The 23,872-nt window shown below is 37.2% G+C and overlaps 1 pseudogene; it reads right to left on the bottom strand.

The window, feature by feature from the left end:
- LOC122422724 overlaps nt 1–23,872 on the bottom strand; it is a 139,291-nt pseudogene that overhangs the window by 8,193 nt on the left and 107,226 nt on the right.

Here is a 23,872-nt window from a genome sequence, read left to right as displayed (position 1 = left end):
ACTATTTTGTACACTTTAGTCTTCTTTCCTTGCGTGAGTGTGTGCTAAGTCGCTTTAGTCATGTCTGACATTTGTGACCCCATGGGCTGTAGCGCTCCAGCCTCCTCTGTCCATGGGATTCTCCAAGCAAGAATACTGGAGTGGGTTGCCATTTCCTCCTGCAGGGGAATCTTCCTGACCCAGGGATCGAAACTGTGGCTCTTATGTCTCCTGCATTGGCAGGTGGGTTCATTACCGTGAGCGCCACCTAAAATACAAAACACGGGACTTCGCTGGTGGCACCGTGGTTAAGAATCCACTTGCCAATGCAGGGGACATGGGTTCGATCCTTGGTCTGGGAAGATCCCACATGCTGTGGAGAAACTAAGCCCCTGCACTGCAACTATGGAGCCTGAATGCTACAACTACTGAAGCCCACGCAGCTAGAGCCACGCTCTGCAACAAGAGAAGCCACTGAAATGTAATCCCGCACCCCACAACAGACTAGTCCTTACTCATGGCAACTGGAGAAAACTCGAGCAAAGCAGTGAAGACCCAGTGTGGCCAAAAATAAAAAAAAAATACATAAATACCATTAAAAAATTATTAAAAGAAAACAATACAAAACACTTCAAATGTGAAACAGTATACCAGTGATATCTTTGTAGCATTTAATTATAAGAAATACAAAATTTGCAAAAATGCCTTTTTATATGCATTGTAGTAAACTTAGAGTATTCAAATATCTAATAGACTTTTTTCTTTTTCCTGAGATCTAATTGATTTGCAATTATAATTATATAATTATTTTGATTACAATTATTACAATTATATAAACTTCAAGTGTTAAACAGTGATTCAAAATTTTTAAAGGTTATACTCCATTTATAATTATTGTATAATACTGACTACATTCCCTGTGTTATACAATATATCCTTGTAACTTATTTATTTTATACCTAGTAGTCTGTACCTCTTAATCCCCCAACCCTATTTTTCCCTTCTTCACTTGCCTCTCCCTACTGGTAACCACAAGCTTGTTCTCTATCTGTGAGTCTGTTGCTTTTTTGTTATATTCACTAGTTTTAGTTTTTAGATTTCATGTATAAGTGACATTATATAGTATTTGTCTTTCTCTCTCTGCCTTATTTCACTGAGCATAAACAAATACCTAATAGACTTTAGACATTCTTTGCCATTTACACAATATAACTGTTTCTATTTTGTTATTCAAATAATACCAGAAGGTTGACATCTTATTTCTAAAATGTTAAAAGAAAAATATATGAGAAGAAAGGGAAATAATAAAAATGAGATATATTTGTAGACCTCTGAGAATTGTTTTTCTAAGGAGTAAAACAACAAATGGGACTTACTTGTTTTAAAGACTACCTTTACTTCTAAAAAGCTACTAAAGCTAAAGTTATTTCTTCCAATATAATGTTTTTTCTTCATAAAATATTGGGTTCTATAGCAAACATTTTAGCGAAAACACTTTTTTTATAATGTGTTCAGCTTAATATCGCAAAAGTTGCATTCCTAAGAAACTGTGTTATCAAAAACAATTATTTAACAGAGAGAAGACAGTTAACGGCTAGAAAGTTTCCATCTTGCAATAACAAACTGAATTTTACTATAGGAGTTTCAACAATAATAGTGCTTTTTAAGTATGCACTGAATGTTTGTGTTCCCCCAACATGACTGTGTTTAGATATAAGACCTTTAAGGAGGTGATAAATATTCAATGAGGTGATAAAGGTGGACCCTTAATGCAATAAGGCTGGTTCCCTTATAAAGAAGAGTGAAAGACAGCAGAGTTCACTTGCCCATGTGAAAGAACTGTGAGAAAATTAATTTCTGCCATTTAAGGTACCCTGTCTGTGGTATTTTGTTATGACAGCCTGAGATGATTAATATAAGAGCTAAAAATGCATTGCTGTAAAACCTAAACATCTCTCACTAAATGTGGCATTTATGACTGCCAGTATTTGCTCCATGATAATGGCCGTTTCTATCATCAGCAGAAATATGATTAGCATAATTTCTTACAAACATTATTTATTTCATCCTTACTTATTGTTTCATTAGTTTTTGCCATTTAACTAATCAGTCCAAAACTTGGCGAATTAAAAATATATCCATTTATTTTGCTCATAATCTTTAGTTCTGGTTTTAGCTGGGATCCTTAAGAGTTGGCAGTTACCTGAGGGTCAGCAAGGCATATCTGTCTCTGGAGGTGGGTCTGTGGCTAACATTAGCCTATAAGTTTCTCTTATTGGTTTGCATACTTTTATCCCAAGCCTTAAGCTCAGTGTTAGGAAAACTGTGGGAATGTAATAAATACTTGTTGGACAGATGGTATTAAGACAGTGACCCTGGACTGTGAATTGCCAAAAAACATGGAGATCCTTCAGAGAGCTGACCGGGGTCACTCTTCAGGGAAGGTGTTGAGACCACTGGGGAACAAATGGGAATTACATAGAAGGTCTTTGCTAGGAGTTAATCCTTCAAGAAAAACCACCCTGGAGCTGCTGGTAGCAGAACCAGAGATGCCCTGATGGAAGGTTTTGTTGACAGGAATTGCCTTAGTAAAGGCAGGAACTCATTGTTGAAAATCTCCAGTTCATCCCTTGTTGTAGAACACGCAGTATGTGTTCAGTCACTAGGCTGTGTCAGACTCTTTGTGACCCCATAGACTGTATCCCAGCAGGCTCCTCTGTTCATGGGATTTTCCAGGCAAGAATACTAGAGTGGGTTGTCATTCCTTTCTCCAGGGGATCTCTTCCTGACCCAGGGATCAAACCTGCGTCTCCTGTGTCTCCTGCATTGGCAGGTGGATCCTTTACCACTGAGCCACCTGGGAAGCCCTAAATATATGTTACCTCCTCACTAAGGAGAGTCATATTTTGCCCCTTATAGCAGCACACATGAATTTCTCACACAGTCTAGTCTGTTCTTAATACAGTTATCCTGAAGCTAGGTAAAATGAAATGAAAACACTTTGAGTTAAAACTGTTGTAAACACTGTCAGGACAGTATTTAGGTGATATATGAACTATGATCCAAGAGGATCATAACGAAAGTTTGCAAATTATTTTCTTATACATTATTACAGTGGATGCTTTAAACATCCTTTGTGAGGTGGGTAGATCAAGTGTTATTGTATTATGATTTCACAGGTACGTAAACAGGCTCAGAGGTTCACAGGTCTTCCTCTATCTTAAGACTGATAATTAGTGAAACTAAGATTCAAAATTCCAGTCCAATTACTTTTCTCAAGGCAATGTTGCAATTCCAAAAGAAAAACTCAGTTGAAAAATAAAGGATGTTTCTCTTAGGTTTTGTTTCAAAGTCTTAAGAAGTGTAGTTGTGGCCCATGGGGAGAAAGTATTTATGTGAAGATATTTGTGTAACTCAACAGTCTATTTGCTAACTTTCTTTAAAACAGACTTTGAAGGCAGACATTTGAGCCATGCTTGCAGAACAATCCTTCAGAATTTATTTTTCACATTCAGCTTAACATCTATTTACAAAAAGGTTTAAGTTGAACTGATGGTAGTAATACGAAATTTTGGCCTGTATTTTCCAAAATTTTTCTCAACTGAAATACATAATAATCTCTGAAAACCTTGCTTTAAACTTGCATTATTTTCTTAAGATCAAAGAAAAATTGGCATTATTTGTTGGCAAAAAAAAGAAAAAAAATGAAGTGACGTTCCAAGCATCAAAGATGTTTTAATTGTTTTAAGAATACAATTACACTATTCATCTGTTTTCCCTTTAGAACCAATGTTCATGCATACCAGCTATGGTAGGTACTGTGCGCTGGATGGGATGCTAAAATGTAGTATTAGTTGAAATAAATTGAAATTCCTTCATTAGAGACTAAACACCACCAAGAGAGGAATAAGTTTCCTTTAATCTTTCACATGAAGAGGCAATCTCTTTAAATTCAAGTAAAGAATTTTGCATATTTATTATATTTTTGGATGATGGAACTTACACATGTACAGGCTAAATGTCATTCTTTACAAAGAAAGTGCATAGTAAATATCCACGTCTGCTATTTCCTATAACAAACGACTACTCTAGCAAGCCAAACTCTTTAACAGTACAATTCCTATCTTCTTTTTTCATCCTAATAGTATTCTCTTACATTGATTTGATGCTTCTATAAATGCGTAAATCTTGGCATTCAAATGAAGCAGCAAGGAAACTCCTCTCGTCCTTGTCCAATGTAAATTCTCACCCTGCATATTGTGGGTAGGATTACTGATTTCCCCTGGTTTGCTGGGACTTTCCTGGTTACCATGATGGAAATTCTCACCCAAGAAATCCCTTAAGTCTGGGAAAAATAAATGGTTAGTAATTGAAGGGCTGTCAAACCTGGACTGTTGGTATTTTGGAGGGCTGATCTTAACAGACTTTTTAATTTACTTTTTAACTTGTATATAATTTCAAATTTTCCAAGCAGTTGAAAGCATGCGTGTGTGTGCACACACACATCCCTTTAATCCAGATTAGTAATTGTTTAATTAAACTTTCTATATCATCTATCACCCATCTACCTGCATTTTAGAATAGATGGGAGATATGCCCCTTTACCTCTAATAATTCAGTGATTATTTCCTAAGAATGAGTACAGTCTCTTTATAACCACAGGATATTCAGTATGTTCATTAAAATTCTAAAATTTGGCATTTATGCAAACTCTAATTCATAGTACATATTCAAATTTCATTGAATGTTCCATGATATCCTTTACAGATTTTCCTATACTAGAATCTAATCCAAACTAAATGAATTTCATTTAATTATTATGTCCCATTAGTTTTTATGTCCTTTTAGTCTTCTTTAGTTTACAACAGTTTTACATTTTTTCCCTGTTTTTCTCATCCTTGAGATTTTTGAAAAGTATAAGTAGGTCTCTTATTGTGTAGAATGTTCCTTAATTTGGATTTGTCTAGTTTCCTCATGATTAGATTCAGGTTATAAAGTATTTAGGAAGGAATATCACTGAAGTGATGCTGTGTCTTTCTCAGTGTATTGTATCAGAAGCTACATGCTGCTGCTGCTGCTAAGTTGCTTCAGTCATGTCCGACTCTGTGTGACCCCATAGACGGCAGCCCACCAGGCTCCCCCATCCCTGGGATTCTCCAAGCAAGAACACTGGAGTGGGTTGCCATTTCCTTCTCCAAAGCACGAGAGTGAAAAGGGAAAGTGAAGTCGCTCAGTCGTGTCCGAAGCTACATAATGGTGGTTTATTCCAATACTGCTGAGGTGGGGAAATGCTTTAGATTTTAATCCTCTAGTTTTAGTAGCTAAGGGATTTTCTAATGCCAGTATTCCATCCATATTAGTTAGCTACTGTTCTATTGTCATTCTGTTGTAAGGAGGGATTTACCACTTGTGTTTTAATTTATAGGAGGCACTCAGTGCTGTATGAAATTTATTGTTGTGATTGTCCTGTGTGTGTGTGTGTGTGTGTGTGTGTGTTAGTTGCTCAGTTGTGTCTGATTTTTTGCCAACGCATGGACTATAGCTCACCAGGCTCCTCTGCCCATGGAATTTTCTAGGCAAGAATACTGGAGTGGGTTGTCATTCCCTTCTCCAGGGAATCTTCCCGATCCAGGGACTGAACCCAGGTCTCCTGCATTGGAGGCAGATTCTTTATCATCTGTGCCACCAGGGAAACCTATAAACCACCGGGATTGAGCCACAGGGATTTAGCCAGAAGGATTGTCCTATGTCTAACTTTATTATTTGATGTACCAGTAGCCCTATGGGGTAACATTTTCTGAAATATGCAGTGATCTCAGGTCCTTGAATCTTCTGAAAACAGAAGCAGAACTCATCTACTTCTTACCTTTTTCAAAAATAAGAGGAATAAGTGTATGATCAGAAAACACTTTTGAAAACTTCAGAGAAGAGACACAATGTACATTCCACAGGAAAATTCTTCCACAGCTCATCAGACAAGTGCATCGCATATCTCCGACAGGCAGCATGTCTTACCAGATGCTGCTTCATACAGTACTGCAGAGTTAGAGTTCTTGGGAGAATATAGCTTCCACATCAGCTGCATGCAAGGGTTCTTCTTATTATTTCAAATGTTAATTGCATAGTTTTAAAGAAATGTTAACTGAATAGTTTGTAAGAATCAAAGAGCAAAACATAGCTAGTAACACACAGGTTATATATTTACAATTCCTTTTCTCTTTTTATTTTGTGATTCCTTTTGTTGTGTCATAGCTGATCAGAAGAGAGGCTTACACAGATAAGTCAGTTTGAAGACAATCAGTACTCATTTTGTGAATAAAAGAGTGTTTTTTTCAGAATTGATAAATTGATAGGTGTTTATGATTTACTTCATTTTCCACTGTGTTCTTAGTTGATTGGTTTTATATCCACAGACATGCTTTGCAGGAAGCAGCAGTGAACTGTAATAATTAAGTGACTTGGGTTGAAAAGCCCTTCATTTGGTCTATGTTATGGGTCCTTCCCTGGTGGCTCAGACGTTAAGTGTCTGCCTACAATGCGGGAGACCCAGGTTCAATCCCTGGGTTGGGAAGATCTCCTGGAGAAGGAAATGGTAACCCACTCCAGTATTCTTGCCTGGAAAATCACATGGACAGAGACACCTGGTAGGCTACAGTCCATGGGGTCTCAAAGAGTTGGACACGACTGAGTGACTTCACTACTATGGGTCTTTCACCTGTAGGTTGAAATAGAAGAATAAGCCCCTGACTCTTGAGTCCTAAAACTTGGGTCATTTCCTTGGATATGGGCATTTACAAGTAAGCATGAGGTGAAAAGTAATACTTTTAGTAAGAATATTGAGAACAGCTAATTACGCTTAGCTGTAGTATCTGGGAAACTCAACAGTTTGCCTGACTTATCTTTGGCTTTGTCTCAGGGACTACTACACATCCTGGTGCTATTGAGTCTTAGTTAATAGTCACTGCAGTTTTAACTCCTCAATGCAGTAAAATGAAACCATTATTTTCATGACTAGGCTGTAAAAAACACTAAGATAGAAAACGGGATTCATTTCTTCATCAGTAATATAAAGACCAATGAGTTTATTATTTAACTAGATGAGCTCTCTGTTTGCTTTCAGCTCAAAAAATACTATATTTGTAATTATGAAATGCTTAATCATAAGCTTTCATACCTAGCACTTTAGGCTTAAACTAAATTGAGGACAATCCTCTGTCTTTATCTGGAGAGACACTTTATAATAGGGATTTACGGTTCAATTATCTATATGACTTACACAGTTAAAAACTATTTCTTAGGACTTTGAATTTCATTACCATTTCTAGTAGTTTATGGTTACTGTATCTTCACTTTAAAGACATTGTTGGCCATATTTAAGAATCATCTGAAGATAACTCTGGTTAGGAATGTAGACCCCAAACAGTGTTTTATTCCTATAGGAAAATGCCATCTGTTAAGAGTGATTCCCTTTAAGATCTTTAAGATGCAGATTCAAACCTTTTTTTTTTTTTTTTGAACAACCTACATTAGCTCCAGATTGGCCGTGTTCTGTCCCATGACCAACAGGCAGGAATAGAAGTGGAAGCTGTGACTTCACTTACCTTGAAATGAGCTCACGCTGACCTTGCGTCACAGCCAACAATTGCAATGATGCTGCGACCTCCTGACTGCTCCGGTGTCCTGCAGACTGGTCTATCCATCGGTCTGGGAAAAGGGTGGTAAAGAAGGTAGATACCTGAGGACTTGAGGTTCTGTAAAGCATGAACCATGGAGGACCAATAAATGGCAACATGCACAAATGGAACATGCAGGGCGTGGCAAAAGAGAATTGCACCACCCTACACCTGATACTAATTCCAAAAAAGATGTCCTTTTCACTATAGGGAACTGGAATGCAAAAGTAGGAAGTCAAGAAACACCTGGAGTAACACGCAAATTTGGCCTTGGAGTACGGAATGAAGCAGGGCAAAGGTTAATAGAGTTCTGCCAAGAGGATGCACTGGTCATAGCAAACACCCTCTTCCAACAACACAAGAGAAGACTCTACACATGGACATCACCAGATGGTCAATACCAAAATCAGATTGATTATATTCTTTGAAGCAAAAGATGGAGAAGCTCTATATAGTCAGCAAAAACAAGACTAGGAGCTGACTGTGGCTCAGATCATGAACTCCTTATTGCCAAATATAGACTTAAACTGAAGAAAGTAGGGAAAACCACTGGACCATTCAGGTATGACCTAAATCAAATCCCTTATGAATATACAGTGGAAGTGAGAAATAGATTTAAGGGACTAGATCTGATAGACAGAGTGCCTGATGAACTATGGATGGAGGTTCATGACATTGTACAGGAGACAGGGATCAAGACCATTCCCATGGAAAAGAAATGCAAAAAGGCAAAATGGTTGTCTGAGGAGGCCTTACAAATAGCTGTGAAATGAAGAGAAGCTAAAAGCAAAGGAGAAAAGGAAAGATATTCCCATTTGAATGCAGAGTTCCAAAGAATAGCCAGGAGAGATAAGAAAGCCTTCCTCAGCGATCAATGCAAAGAAATAGAGGAAAACAACAGAATGGGAAATACTAGAGATCTCTTCAGGATAACTAGAGATACCAAGGGAACATTTCATACAAAGATGGGCTCAATAAAGGACAGAAATGGTATGGACCTAACAGAAGCAGAAGATGTTAAGAAGAGGTGGCAAGAATACACAGAACTGTACAAAAAAGATCTTCATGACCCAGATAATCAACATGGTGTGATCACTCACCTAAACCAGACATCCTGGAATGTGAAGTCAAGTGGGCCTTAGAAAGCATCACTACGAACAAAGCTAGTGGATGTGATGGAATTCCAGTTGAGCTATTTCAAATCCTAAGAGATGATGCTGTGAAAGTGCTGCACGCAATATGCCAGCAAATATGGAAAACTCAGCAGTGGCCAAAGGACTGGAAAAGGTCAGTTTTCATTCCAATCCCAAAGAAAGGCAATGCCAAAGAATGCTCAAACTACCGCACAATTGCACTCATCTCACACACTAGTAAAGTAATGCTCAAAATTCTCCCAGCCAGGCTTCAGCTGGATCATTGAAAAAGCAAGAGAATTCCAGAAAAACATATATTTCTGCTTTATTGACTATGCCAAAACCTTTGACTGTGTAGATCACAATAAACTGTAGACAATTCTTCAAGAGATGGGCATACCAGACCACCTGACCTGGCTCTTGAGAAACCTGTATGCAGGTCAGGAAGCAAGTTAGAACTTAACATGTAACAAAAGACTGGTTCCAAATAGGAAAAGGAGTATGTCAAGGCTGTATATTTTCACCCTGCTTATTTAACTTATATGCAGAGTACATCATGAGAAACGCTCAGCTGGATGCAGCACAAGCTGGAATCAAGATTGCCGGGAGAAATATCAATAATCTTAGACATGCAGATGACAGAAAGTGAAGATGAACTAAAAAGCCTCTTGATGAAAGTGAAAGAGGAGAGTGAAAAAGTTGGCTTAAAGCTTAACATTCAGAAAACTAAGACCATGGCTTCTGGTCCCATCACTTCATGGGAAATAGATGGGGAAACAATGGAAACAGTGTCAGACTTTATTTTTTTGGGCTCCAAAATCACTGCAGGTGGTGATTGTAGCCATGAAATTAAAAGATGCTTACTCCTTGGAAGGAAAGTTATGACCAACCTAGATGGCATATTAAAAAGCAGAGACATTACTTTACCAACAAAGGTCCATCTAGTCAAGGCTATGGTTTTTCCAGTGGTCATGTATGGGTGTGAGAGTTGGACTATGAAGAAAGCTGAGTGCTGAAAAATTGATGCTTTTGAACTGTGGTGTTGGAGAAGACTCTTGAGAGTCCCTTGGACTGCAAGGAGATCCAACCAGTCTGTCCTAAAGGAGATCAGTCCTGGGTGTTCATTGGAAGGACTGATGCTGAAGCTGAGGTGGCCAGTACTTTGGCCACCTGATGCGAAGAGTTGACTCATTGGAAAAGACCCTGATGCTGGGAGGGATTGAGGGCAGGAGGAGAAGGGGATGACAGAGGATGAGATGGTTGGATGGCATCACCGACTTGATGGACATTAGTTTGAGTAAACTCTGGGAGTTGGTGATGGACAGGGAGGCCTGGTGTGCTGCTATTCATGGGGTCACAAAGAGTCGGACACAACTGAGTGACTGAAATGAACTGAACTGAACGTCTAATACTACGTTTGCTTAGAAACTGATCCAGTCTGAAACTTGGGCGCTTCTGACAGATTTCTCTATGAAGCAACTGTAAATATAATCTCTTAACCAAAAAAAAAAAAAAAAAATGCACTGTGTGGTGACTCTGGCACTGTATTCATCCTCTTGTGTGTGTGTGTCTGTGTGTGTGTGTGGTGAGTGAGTGTGTGCATGCTCAGTCACTCATTTGTGTCAAACTTCTTGGGACCCCATGGACTGTTGCCTGCCAGGCTCCTCTGTCCATGGGATTCTCCAGGCAAGAATACTGGAGTGGGTTGCTATTTCCTTCTATAGGGACTCTTTCAAACCCAGGCATCAAACTGGGGTCTTTTATGTATCCTGCATTGGCATGCATGTATGTGTTATTTGCTCAGTCAGCTTGTACTCTTTGTGACCTCATGGACTATAGCCAGCCAAGCTCTTCTGTCATGGGATTTTCCAGGCAAAAATACTGGATTGGGTTGCCATTTCCTGTTCCAGGGGATTTTCCTCACCTGGGGATTGAACCAGCTCTCCCACATGGCAGGCAGACTGCAGGCAGCTTCTTTATCACTAGTGCCACCTGGGAAGCCATTCATCCATTATACCTCAACATACTGAGGTTTACCCACAAATTGCCTTCCCATGAAAGATTCCATGGGAAAGAAGAAACAGTATGAAAGCAGTAATCTCCAATGTTGAGAGGGAAACAGAAGAAAAAGAGAAAAAAAGTAGTAGAGAAAGACAAAAAATCATCTGAAAGCAAAGGCAAGCAGAGATAAAGATTGCAAAGAAATGGGGACTGGGTGATGGGTAAAAGAAGAAAGATGCTTTGAGGAAGACAACTTGTCAGTTCAGTTCAGTTTAGTTCAGTCGTTCAGTCGTGTCTGACTCTCTGCAACCCTATGAATTGCAGCACGCCAGGCCTCCCTGTCCATCACCAACTCCCGGGGTTTACTCAAACTCATGTCCATCGAGTTGGTGATGCCATCCAGCCATCTCATTTCCTCTGTCGTCCCCTTCTCCTCCTGCCCCCAATCCCTTCCAGCATCAGGGACTTTTCCAATGAGTCAACTCTTCGCATGAGTTGGCCAAAGTACTGGAGTTTCAGCTTCATCATCAGTCCTTCCAATGAACACCCAGGACTGATCTCCTTTAGGACAGACTGGTTGGATCTCCTTGCAGTCCAAGGGACTCTCAAGAGTCTTCTCCAACTTGTATATCATCAGAAACTCACTTTATACTTTTTGAAAACTACTTACCCCAGAACTTTTCTATTTCTAAAATCACCTCTTTTCTTTCCTTCATAATCACTTCTTCTTACTCCTGCCACCTTGTTTTATGGTATCACTTACATACCAGTTTATGTAGATACCACAGAAGAAAAGAAAGATAGCAGGCAAAGGGGAAGGGAACATACTGTGTGTTGGTTACTGTGTAAAACATCTTAATGATAGGTGTATTAGATGTGTTTACATATGAGGAAGAAGCAATTTAAAAAAAAGAAAAGATTCTAACTGGTTAGATTGATGAGGAATGAATCATGCACCTTCTGAAGATTTATAAGGTCTTACTTAACTTTTAGTTTTGCTTATAATCCCAACATTTTATTGGCATCTTTGAGAAGAATGGTGTGTAGCTAGAACCAAGTTGATCTATTTGTGGATAATTATTAATAAAGAAGGCTGAGTGCCAAAGAATTGATGCTTTCAAACTGTGGTGGGAACAGACTCTTGAGAGTCTCTTGAACTGCAAGAAGATCAAATCAATCAATCCTAAAGGAAATCATTGAATATTCATTGAAAGGACTGATGCTGAAGCTTCAATATTTTGGCCACTTAATAGAAAGAACCTCCTCATTGGAAAAGACTCTGATGCTCAGAAAAATTGAGGGCATGAGGAGAAGGGGGCAACAGAGGATGAGATGGTTGGATAGCATCACTAACTCAATGGATATGAATTTGAGCAAACTCTGAGAGATCGTGAAAGACAGGGAAGCCTGGAGTGCTGCAGTCCATGGGGTCATAAAGAGTCAGACACAACTTAGCAACTGAACAACACTATCAATATGTACACAATTTCTGTTTTAATGGCAAGTAAACAGTGAATTTGTAAAATAGTAAATCCGCCAATAGTAAAAGCCCTAATAAAATAGTCTCTCTCAAATATGCCAAGATAGCTTGAGCACCATACATTGTCCCATATTTTGCCTAATCTGTTTTACGTTCTTCACTGGGGACCATTCTATTTCCAGTTCTTTCCTTTATTCTTCCCTCTGTCTCTCCTTCCTCCTTCCTCCCCTTCCTCCTTTCTCTTTCCCCCTCTGTCTCATCATTTCTTTCTCTCTTTTTCTTTCCAGATAATCCTAGTCATCTCTCTTTCTGGTTGAGTCATCACTCTTTACATCATCACTGACATGCTGTACAAGGAGAACATCAGGAAAAGATTAACGCATGAAGTATGATCCCCTGACGTTGTAGTCACACAATGCCTATTTTGAGGAATTGCACAGAAGGTTTGGTCAATGTAACAATGCTCAGAATGTTTTCCTATTCTGGGATAATAAATGTTATATCCAACGTTGTGATTCCGAAGTCTAACCTGTGAGAGTAAGTTCCTCATTACATTTTGATCACTGTGGTTACAATGCTTTATTTCTAAATCCGAGTATCCTTCCTTAGGCTATCAGAGATCATAAGAATTGCATGTTATATACATGCAGGCCTTCCATTATTTTTAGCAAGCAGTTTGGTTTAGAATGGGAATTTAAAATCACAGATAATGCCACAGCTTTACAAAATCCAGTTGTTAATTCTTCCTCAGGGCTGTTGCACTGGGGCTTATCAAGGAGACACTGGTTTCAATGTGGGGTCAGTTTTGAGTGTGGAGGTAGTTTTTGTTTAACATTCTCCTGGGAAAGTCCCAATCACCCATGGGAAAGGAAATCACAAGTTCGGAAGGTCAGCTATCTCCTGACCTCGGGAAGGAGAGAAGGTGGGTTGGGGAGTGGGTGAGGCCAAAGGAAGAGGATAACAGTGAGCTAAGGTTCTCTTTCCTGTTCCCAACCATAGGTTCTTCATAGAAAATTTACCTTCATACTGTGATGCGTGAGCTTTAAAAATTCAGCAACTCATTTTTAAATTCCTCAGAGAATGGTAAGCAATATATTTCTAGCACCTTAAAACTGACTATACAAGTTTTCATATACATTATTTTATTTTATTCTCAGAAGAATCTTATGAATGATCTTTTATCTCCATTTTTGGGAGAGGAACAAAGACTATGAGAAACTGATGCTCTCAAGTCCACTCAATAAGTCAGCAAGTTTTCATTGGCATCTGCTATGTGTCAGGCATGATGCTAAGTCAGTAAAAGCAGAGCCAGGGTGGAGACAAATATTTTAGAGTTCCCAATCTCTGTTCCATGGCGCCTCACTTCCTGATGAGTACAGTTGACAGAACTCTTCCTGGACTTCCAGCTGCATTTCTCTCTTCCTGATTAATATTCTCCCTTCTTGCCTATTAAAATATATTAATAGCCAATGCTTCTTATTTCTGACTGTGTCATTCCACTTATTAGAATGTAAACTCCCTGAGATAGAGAATAATTTTTGCTTTTGTGGGTGTTGATTTTGTTTTATAGCATCCATGGCACAGTGTTACCCACATTAAGTGTGCAATATAGAATCACTATATGTATATATGTATAAATTTCCATAAATATAATCAGTAGCCTGTGGTAATTATAAAGTAAATCATGATATTTTTCAGGTGAGGAGATGAAAATTAGCTTGAGCTGCTCTTTTCCCAGGCACTTAATTATTTTAATTGATTGACATTCTGTTTTGAAGCATAAATGAAGTAGAAGCAAGATTTGTCACAATATGTGGGACAAATATAATCCTATAAAAATATAGCTAAATTATTTTGAATATTCAGTTTTATAATTTGACCTTGGAAATGTGTGTGTGTGTGTGTGTGTGAAGGAAAAGAATGTAATGCTAATGAAATCCAGAAATGGAACAAATGGGAATTGGGGACAGGGAGGTTGCAGCATTTTTTCATCCAAAGCAATCTGAACTCCAAGAGCAAAACTTGATGAGAGTTTAGTTTTTTGAGTGAATTGATGAGCTCACGCTTCCTTTTCGCGTTCCTTTCCAATTTGCACAGCTGAAAAGCATTGTCGATGGAAACACCCTGTTAAGTCAACAATCTGTACACCCTATCTGTTAGTTCTTGTTCCTGAAGTGCCATTTTAACTATTAACCATTCGGAAAAATTAACGTGACATTCCAAACATAGTTGATAAATTTTCTCAGGTTCACACTCAGTTGCAAACACGTTCTGAGTTATATATAATTACTGCACCCGAGGGGATCCTGACAAAAATCCAGGTATTTCCTGTCCACACTCTGTGTCTCAGCCTGTTGTATACTTAGACCCAGGGAGCCTGATTCCAGAACATACTCCAAAAGAATCTGGGATTTGAGAGCCCTAAAATAAAAATTCTGAGTGTGTGTGTGTATGTTTGGTCAGAAAGACAAGAAAAGGAGGGGAAAAGGGAGACAGAAGAAAAAGCCATTATACAAAAATATTTAAAGTAGTGAAATTCTTTATGAAGTACATTGAAAATAAAATTTGAATATTCTGCTGTAGTTGAAATGAATAAACTAGGTCTGTGTACCAGTATGGATAGATTAGATGAAAAATACTGTTGAATAAAAATACAACTTGCACAAAAATATCTAGCGATGGCATTCTTTAGGTAAAAAATACCAAAATTACACATAGATATATATATGTGGTGTAGCATGATTATTTTTTAAAATGACTTGAGTAGTATATATAAATATATGTAAATATATTTATGAATATATAAAAATTGTATGTATAATAAATTACATATACATAAAAATCTATACATATTTTTCTATATACATAAAAATCTATGTATAATAAATTCTGGTTAATGGTTTTCTGGGGACAGGAAGGGTAGAGAACAACTTTGGGGAAAGGTGATTTGAGTTTTAATGTTTTATTTCCTTGAGTGAAGAAAAAGGATTAGTGTCAAATGTGCGGACTAATATTTTAAAATTATGAGTGGTGGTTGACACAATGGCTGTTTTACTATTTTAAATGTATATACATATATGCATATAAATTAACAATGAAAGTGAACTTTTATCCTTTAACATCATTCATATGTTGAGAAAATTTATGATTAATATAAGTTTGGAGGTTTCAGATGTATGTTACAAAAAGGAGTAATTGATCTCATTTTTAAGTGTTCTGATAAGACTTGTAATTTAAGGAGTGATGACTTTTTTATTGAAGAATCCTTGATTTACAGTGTTGTGTTAATTTCTGCTGTACAATAGAGTGATTCAATTATACATACATATATATACATTCCTTTTAATATCTTATCAAGTATATTTTAATCAAGTCTCCATTATAGTTTACATAAGATTTTGAATATAATTCCCTGTGGTATACAGTAGGACTTTGTTGTTTATCCATTCAATATATAATAGTTTGCATCTGCTAGTCCCAAACTCCCAGTCCTTCCCTCCCCTACCCTCACTCCCTGCTTGGCAACCAAAAGTCTGTTCTCTGTCTCTGAGTCTGTTTTTTATTTTGTAGATAAGTTTATTTTATCATATTTTAGATTCCAGATATAAGTGGAGTATATCACATGGTATCGTATGGTATAGTATGGAATATCTTAGATATTTGTCTTTCTCTAGCTGACTGACTTCACTTGGTATGATAATCTCTAGGTCTATCCATGTTGCTTCAGATGGCCTTATTTAATTCTGTTTTATAGTATTCTACCCACTCTCTTCATTCCTTCATCTGCTGATGGACATTTGGGTTGTTTCCATATCTTGGTTATTGTGAATAGTGCTACTTTGAACTTTGGGATGCATGCGTCTTTTTGAATTATAGTTTTGGGAGTGATAATACTTTATTTAAAACTGTTCACCACATTACTTACTACTTTAGGCCCACTGATTATATTAATACTTTACTATTGTATTAAGAAAGATTTTTGGTATTTCACTTGAGTGTTCACTGCCAATGCATTATGGGTGTTTTGTTTGAGTTTTCCATTCCTGACTAAAACTGATAATGCACTATCATATTTCCTTGCACTCACTATCTGTGCAGTTGTGGAATTTGCAGTAAATTTAGGCAGAAAAAGAAATCCTTCTTCAAATCTTCTTGTAGGAAGAGTTGGGTCTCATCCTGCCTCCACTGGCTTAGTCCTGGTTTTGGAAGTAGTCTGGCATCTTACCCTTGGATGGGCTGCATGAGATGGGATGCTTCATGGTCTTATTTCTCCTTTACTTTTTGTTCCTTGCTTGAGACTTTAATCCCTCAAACTCAGAAGTTTAAAAAAAAGTATTTGTTTTATTTAAAAATACTTTCCTTTTTTAAAAAATGAAAACTAATGGTGAACATAGTGAAAAATAGTACTCTTTCCCCTTGGATCCCATTATCTGCCCCTCTAGTGTTTCTTCTGCAGTGTTATTTGCCTTTAATTGTTCTGTGGTGAGAAAATTACTGTATCCACAGAGAAGACATTTTCTAAGGAAGTGAAATTTTTCTTCTGTGCTTTTCACTTTCTCATTATTTCTCAGTTCTACCCTGTACCCTCTCACCTTTTCTAAGCAAAAAGTCTTGTTCATTGTTGACTTCTATCTTTTGACATCACTGCTATTTGTATTTCTAATAGCACATGCTCTGATGCAGAATCTTCCTCAGTATCCAAGGGAATGATGCTCCTTATAATGGTAAAGAAGTGGGCAATGGGATCAAGTTCCAGGTCACTGACACTGCTCAGAACTGCTACAATCTCACCATACATCTGGATATATCTCTCTCCCTTTGGTCAAAAATTATCTTTAAAGAAGGCACATCAAATTTTACCCTTAGGAATTGAAGATATTTGTTGAAGCTAAGATCTTATTGGATAAGAAAAGGCATTTTAGCTCTGTAGCACTTGCAGTATTACACAAGAAAAGGCACTAGTAGTGCTAGCATTTCAAAAATTTAAAATCCTTTCTTATTTTAAGGTTTTTAAGTTCCTTCATCTTATGACCAGAGGATGAACATTTGTTCATATTTTTAATTGCTTGGCACATGGTGGGCTTCCCTGTAGCTCAGATGGTAAAGAATCTGCATGCAATGCAGGAGACCTGGGTTTGATCCCTGGGTCAAGAAGACCCCTTGGAGAAGGGAATGGCAACCCCCACCAATATTCTTGACTTGAGAATCCCACTGGACAGAAGAACCTGGTGGGCTATAGTCCATGGAGTCACAAAGAGTTGGACATGACTGGGCAACTAACACCATGCTGTGGCACATGTTATAAACAAATTTTATACAAGTTCAACAATTTGATATAAGTGAGAATGATGTATTTTTTAAAAAAGCTGGCAGTTTTCCTGTTTCCATAGATTTTAAAGAAATCTTAGGAAACTTAATGACTTTTGGTAGAAAAATACCCAGTGAGTCAGTTGAAGACGTATTGTATCTAGAGAAAGCCAGTTTTTTGTTGGTCTGTTGCAGACACTATTAACGCTTAAATACTTTGAATGGAACAGAAAACTTTATTACATACTATTTTTGTCTGTGTTAATGTATATGACAGTAAAATAGAAGTAGTTGAATTTTAGTGAAAAAAGTGTCATGATGATTTCAAATGCTTACGGTGGAATGAAAACAAGAGAAAAGTTGATTAAGTTAATTAGCTACGTTTTCAGCTTATATTGAAAATAAATTGCATGTGTTACCTGTCACCCTGCTTCATCTCTGCTCAGTAATGTCCTTTTCTGCACTGACCATCTCCAGAGTCCTTCTAATTATATATAAAGAATAGATCCCTATATAAAATGGTACCTAGATTATCCTCTGCTAGACATTTTATAAGTTGAAATCATTCTAGTTTCAGAATGGAGGTTATGGAACGTAATGGTTACCTCTGCATTTCCCAGTGTGTGCTTAGAGCAGTAGAACCGAGAGCAAGTTTGTGAATAAAAGGGCTCTGGGGCCAGTGGAATGCGGGAAATAGTTCAAATCATGTTTTCTCTTGGAAATTCCATAATGAACTTAAGTATAATCAAAGAACTGAGATCTGGTGTATAAAAACTTGTCTAACTTGTTTAATTACTGATATCTAAAACAGTAGATGCATTAGGTTTAATGGTATGGAGCTAGTGTTCTGAGACCTATCATTTAGGAAGCAGTGGATTAATCAGACTTTGATAAATGAACATTTTGGAAGCTAATTTTTCAGGCTATTTCCTTAATTTGCATTTTGTTTTTTTTCTCTTCAGATTGAGATACCTGAAAGCAGATACCTCAGTCTCAGTGTTTAATAAGCTACCACGTGCAGAAAGGAATCTGAAAGATCAATAATATCATCAAAACTCAGCATTTTTGTTAAAACTTTTCATTAGTGAATTTTTAAAAATTCAGAATAACTGTATTTGAAATTTTAAAACTTAATGTTGATCAATGTGAGGTACTTACAAAAGAATGCAAGCAATAATTGGAAAGGAATGTATTATAAATTAAAACCTAGGAAATGATTCTAGAAAGAATTGCCTGTTTCTTGAACTAACCCAAGGTGGTAGTGTTGTATAGTTGCTAAATTGTGTCCGACAGTTTTGCGACACCATGGACTATTTAGCCAGCTAGGCTCCTCTGTCCATGGGGTTATCCCAGGCAAGAATACTGGAGTGGGTTGCCATTTCCTTCTCCAGGGGATCTTCCTGATCCAGGGATTGAACTGGTGTCTCCTGCACTGGCAGGCGGATTCTTTACTGCTGAACCACCAGGGAAGCAACAACAACAACATACTTAGGGTTAAAAAGCATTACGAGGAAAGAAGCAAAACTGAAAACATTTAGTTTGGCTTTACTCAAAGTTAGAAGTTTTGTAATTCTAATTTGCCATATCTTAAAGGATAAAGGAACAGTAATATTACAGAGAATAAACTGAAGATTAATAATAGTTTGATAAAGTAGGTAAGTGGATTCTATATCAGTACAAATAGGAAGAAAATAGGGCTTATTAAAAAAAAATTAAAAGGAAAGAGAACAGCAAATAAAGACATACCTAAAATGTTTTAAATCATGGAAAATGTGGTCAGAATCCTTAATTCATCAAGTTCAGAACATGTACAACAGAGCAACTCTCTTTGAATCATGAAGGTTGATATAGTAGTAGGATCAAAGGGGACACTTCACGTAACAATTACAAGAGGCTGAAAATATAAATGAGTTCAAGGGAGATTTTAAGATATTCATGAATAGCCTGTGATTTTAAAGCAATATTGTAGCCACCTCCAATGATTACTGAAAATGAATAATATTTAAATAAGTAAGTTTCATACTGTTGACTTTCTAAGGCAATGAAGTCTTTAAGAGTGTGGCCTCTGGAGTATAACTGCCTAGATTGTCATCACAACCTCTCCACTTATATGTGATGTTTGGACCCTACTAACTTCTCTAATATTATTATCTTCATTTGTAAAATGGAGAAAATAACAGAACCTGTCTGACTGGATTGTTGTAAAGCTCTTAGCACAATGCCAGGTACATAGGAAGGAGATTAAAAGCATTAGCTATTGTGATACTGTTATAAAATGCATGATTGGTGACACTTCACTGAACTTTTAAGGACAAGAAATCCCCAAACCCTCCTCAGAGCTATTCTAAAAGACCAAATATTGAGCGTGGAGGAAACTGGCAAGATCTACCATATTTTTAACTTCTTACATAATATTCCCTATGGTACAATTTTGAAATTATATAACTATTTTGAAGTTTATTATATGTCCAAATCTGCCATCCACATGCTTGATAATATTCTGTGGCCCATAATTTTTGTCATCTCAAGTATTTATTATAAGAAACGTCCCTGAGCATTTTAATTTAACTTTTATTACTTCTTTGCAAATATTTACTTACCTCTGGACTGGAAGAGAATCCTTTGCTTTGCCCCCAGTGATTAAATTCTTTCATTTTTAATTTTGCCTGATGTGATGGAAAAAGAAGAAAGTTGCTTTTTCTTAACTGTTGAAGTTTTCTGAGTGTATTTACTGTAAGTAATGAACTTTAATTACTTCTGCAATTATAGCTTATTTGATTGAATTTTCCACTGACTGCACAAAACATCTGTACTACTGGGACCATGCATAGACTCTGATCTGGGTACAATATGCTGTTAAAATATAGTAACATCTGCAGTCCATTAATTTCTAAAGCAATAGGCAAGTTGGGCTTCCAAATGGGTTCAGCCAAGTTTATACTTAGGAATTCTGTTTCTTTGCTTTCCATATAAGTGGACTGAGACAGCTTATGCTTTCTGCCTTGTTTAATAAAGAAATATAAAATAAACAGTATTTGATTTGATGCTCTATTTTATTCTGACTACATTAACTATCCTCAGAGATGATAGAAGTAACAATGGTCAGAAGACACTCAATTATAATTTTACTGACATCAGAATACTGTTACTGGACTGCTAAGTGATATGAAGATATTTTGCAATAATAGCACTTTTGTGTGGACTTCTTTAAAAACTAAGTCTAAGAATACTTGAAAAGTGGGAGAGGATCCTGAGAAAGTAAGAGTTTTAAATTTTTCCTCAAAGTACAATGAAAGACTGCTATTATCATTACTTTGCTTCTTATTCCTTGCAGAAATATTCTGGTCAATACAGAAATATTTCTCTAATAAAATCTAGAGATCATTTTCTGCATCCTTATGTTTTAGAAAAAGAGGTGAGGCATAAAAATTTCATAGAGAAGGAATAATGTTGACATGAAGAGGCTTAGTGCAGCTGCCAATGAAAGTCATTCATTTCTTAGGTAGGGTTTTAAGCTACCATATTATTTGACCTATGTTTGACTTGTATTTCTCGATCAATAACCAAGGTCACCCCAATTTTCAAAATATAAAATATTATCCATCAAAAGTCTATGTTAGAAAATTAGGGTTGTAGAAATGGTTCATGTTTTTCTGTTTTCCATGCGTCCTTGCCATCCTGGTTGCCTCGTGAGTGGTTTCTGACTATGAGATGTAGTTGGAAGTAAAGGATGCTACTTCCAAGGCTGTTCCATCAGACTTCTCTGTTCCCCTCCCTGGTCAGCCTTGGAGGTCAAGTGCTTTAGATGGCAGAGCTACAAGGCAAGGAGGCTTCTTTACTCACATCAGGCAGACCCATCAATAAAAATAAATGTTTTTAGTTTTAAATTTCTGAGACTTAGGTCTGTTGTAGCACCCATATTAAACATCCCAAGATCATTACTAAGTGTAATGTATAACCTTAGTTAAGTAGTTAGGATTGTATCTGTGAGAGTGAATCTTATTTAAGAGGGATTATTCATGAATCTTTGAATAGTTGGCACTTCCTACATTATATATTATGTCTGTTCCTCAGTTCAATAAAATAACAGCATTTGTCCTTACACACATGCATGTGTGTGCATGCTAAGTCACTTCAGTCGTGTCTGACTCTTTGCTACCCCATGAACTGTAGCTCGTCAGGCTCCTCTGTCCATGGGATTCTCCAAGCAAGAGTACTAGAGAGGATTGCCATTTCCTCCTCCAGGGGATCTTCCCAATCCAGGGATTGAACCCGTGTCTCTTATGTCTCCTACATTGGCAGGCAGGTTCCTTACCACTAGCGCCACCTGGGAAGCACTTCCTAAATTATATATTTATATATATATATAAATTATATATAAATATATAAATTATATATTATGTCTGTTCCTTAGTTCAGTAAGATAGAGCATTTGTACTTACACACACACATACAAATGTATTTTGAAAATAGCCTATTCAGTTGCCAGCTTAGCAGCCCAGAAACAAAAATATCACAACTATTTTTGTGAGGGAGAGAAGAGAGCCTAGGAGTGGGCCCAGGAAGCCCCATTAAAGGATGACCCTGTAAATAAATGGACTGGAGTAAGAACAAGAGAATCGTCAAGCATCAGGAAGGAGGGAAATGTCCTTCTGAGGAGCATTCCCTGAGAGAAGGCTTGCAGGAGTCCAGAGCAGCCATGAAGCCCGGAGGGAAAATTGAGGCCTTGTCATGGTGACTCTGGGACCTGTTGTGTACAAACTGCCCGATTACTATTGAAGGTTCTTTCCTCTCCCCTATCGCAGATGTGGATGGAAACACACTGATGGGGAAGGACTGGGCCTCTTGAGGGAATCTGATGCACTCTCTCTACCACTTTTGTGCATCTTAAATGGGCTTTAAACATCCCAAAATGTCTACAATGTGTTCATTTCCTGTGGTGGATTTACAGTGTGTGACAGGAAATCTATTTCTTTTCCTGTAGATGCTAAATTCATTACCTTGGCACAGAATTCAGGCTCACTCTTTGCACTTGCTGCCATAGCAACCAGTGTCGGGCATTTTTATTTCTTTCTATTTTTTCTCCCCCTGGAAGCAAGGTAGTCACATGTTGCAGCAAGAACTATACTTCATCAAAAAATATTTTAAAGGCTCTTCACACTGTCATACCAAGGTGTCTCTACACTGTCACCTCCGTAAACTACATACTTCATAAATCTATAATCACATTATAGATTACAGCATTCTAAACCAGCAGAGTATAGCATTCTGTAAGATCTCTTCATGAGATCACTTCTTTTTTCTCTTTCTTTCAAATGTATTCTCATCGGTGAGAGGTATTTGAAATAATGGGCGTAATGGATTTTTCTTCCCCATCTAACAAAATGCTTTACAGAGCAGTGATGATCATTGGAGCCAAGTCCTGGACAAGGTGCTTATCTTAAATGATATAAATGCTACTATGGCTCTTAATAATGTAATATTATAATTCCACATGTGCTAGAGTGTCATCTGCTTTCTGCCTCAAAAAAGAATGCCATAAATGTTGTCCTGATTTCTAAACGGCAGAGGGAGTAATTATAAGAAGTGAAACAAAGTGAATGATTTCCCCTGCCCTGAGTAGTAGGGTTGTTTTGGGGGTGGTGTCTGAAAGAGGAAGAAAGAAAAAAAGCACAACTGGTGTGCTTGCCTGAGTCTTAGAAGGTCTTGTTTTTGAGGGTCCAATGTGCAATATACTTACCATACATCCTGTTGGTAGGGCTTTGGGAATATCTACATCAATTCACAGAGGAAATAACAAACATGGGGCAATTGTAAGACTTTGTCATTATGGGGCTAGTTACCATATAAAAACAATCATCAGATTGTATGTGCTAAGGGTCCCAATCATAAAGCCCAGGTGATTTAATTTGCTCTCACTATTTAATTTAAATGTAGTATCCAGAAACTACTCCGAGGTGGGAGATGCTCAAAGAAGAAAGAGCCAGTAAGTTATTTGTGCAAAACAGATATATCCTAAAGACTGAAGAATGGGTGATGGCATATGATCCTTTTTACTTTTTTTTTTGTAGCTTTTTCATGTTCTCTTTTACCTTCCTTCTCAACTAAAATATTTTGCCTTATCTATTTTACCTCTATATTCTTAGGTATGAAATAAATCCAGATCTATACAATAAGATATTACTATTGTATATTTCCATTTCTCTCTTTCTCAATTATTTCATTTATTAAACAATATTGTGCTCACTCACTAAATTAGGGTTGAAGTCTTAGTAATGTATTTTATTAAGCAAAGACAC

Source organism: Cervus canadensis, chromosome 20 (genome assembly GCF_019320065.1).
Source record: "Cervus canadensis isolate Bull #8, Minnesota chromosome 20, ASM1932006v1, whole genome shotgun sequence".
NCBI classification, from domain to species: domain Eukaryota; kingdom Metazoa; phylum Chordata; class Mammalia; order Artiodactyla; family Cervidae; genus Cervus; species Cervus canadensis.
This window is presented reverse-complemented; position numbering and strand designations above follow the sequence as displayed.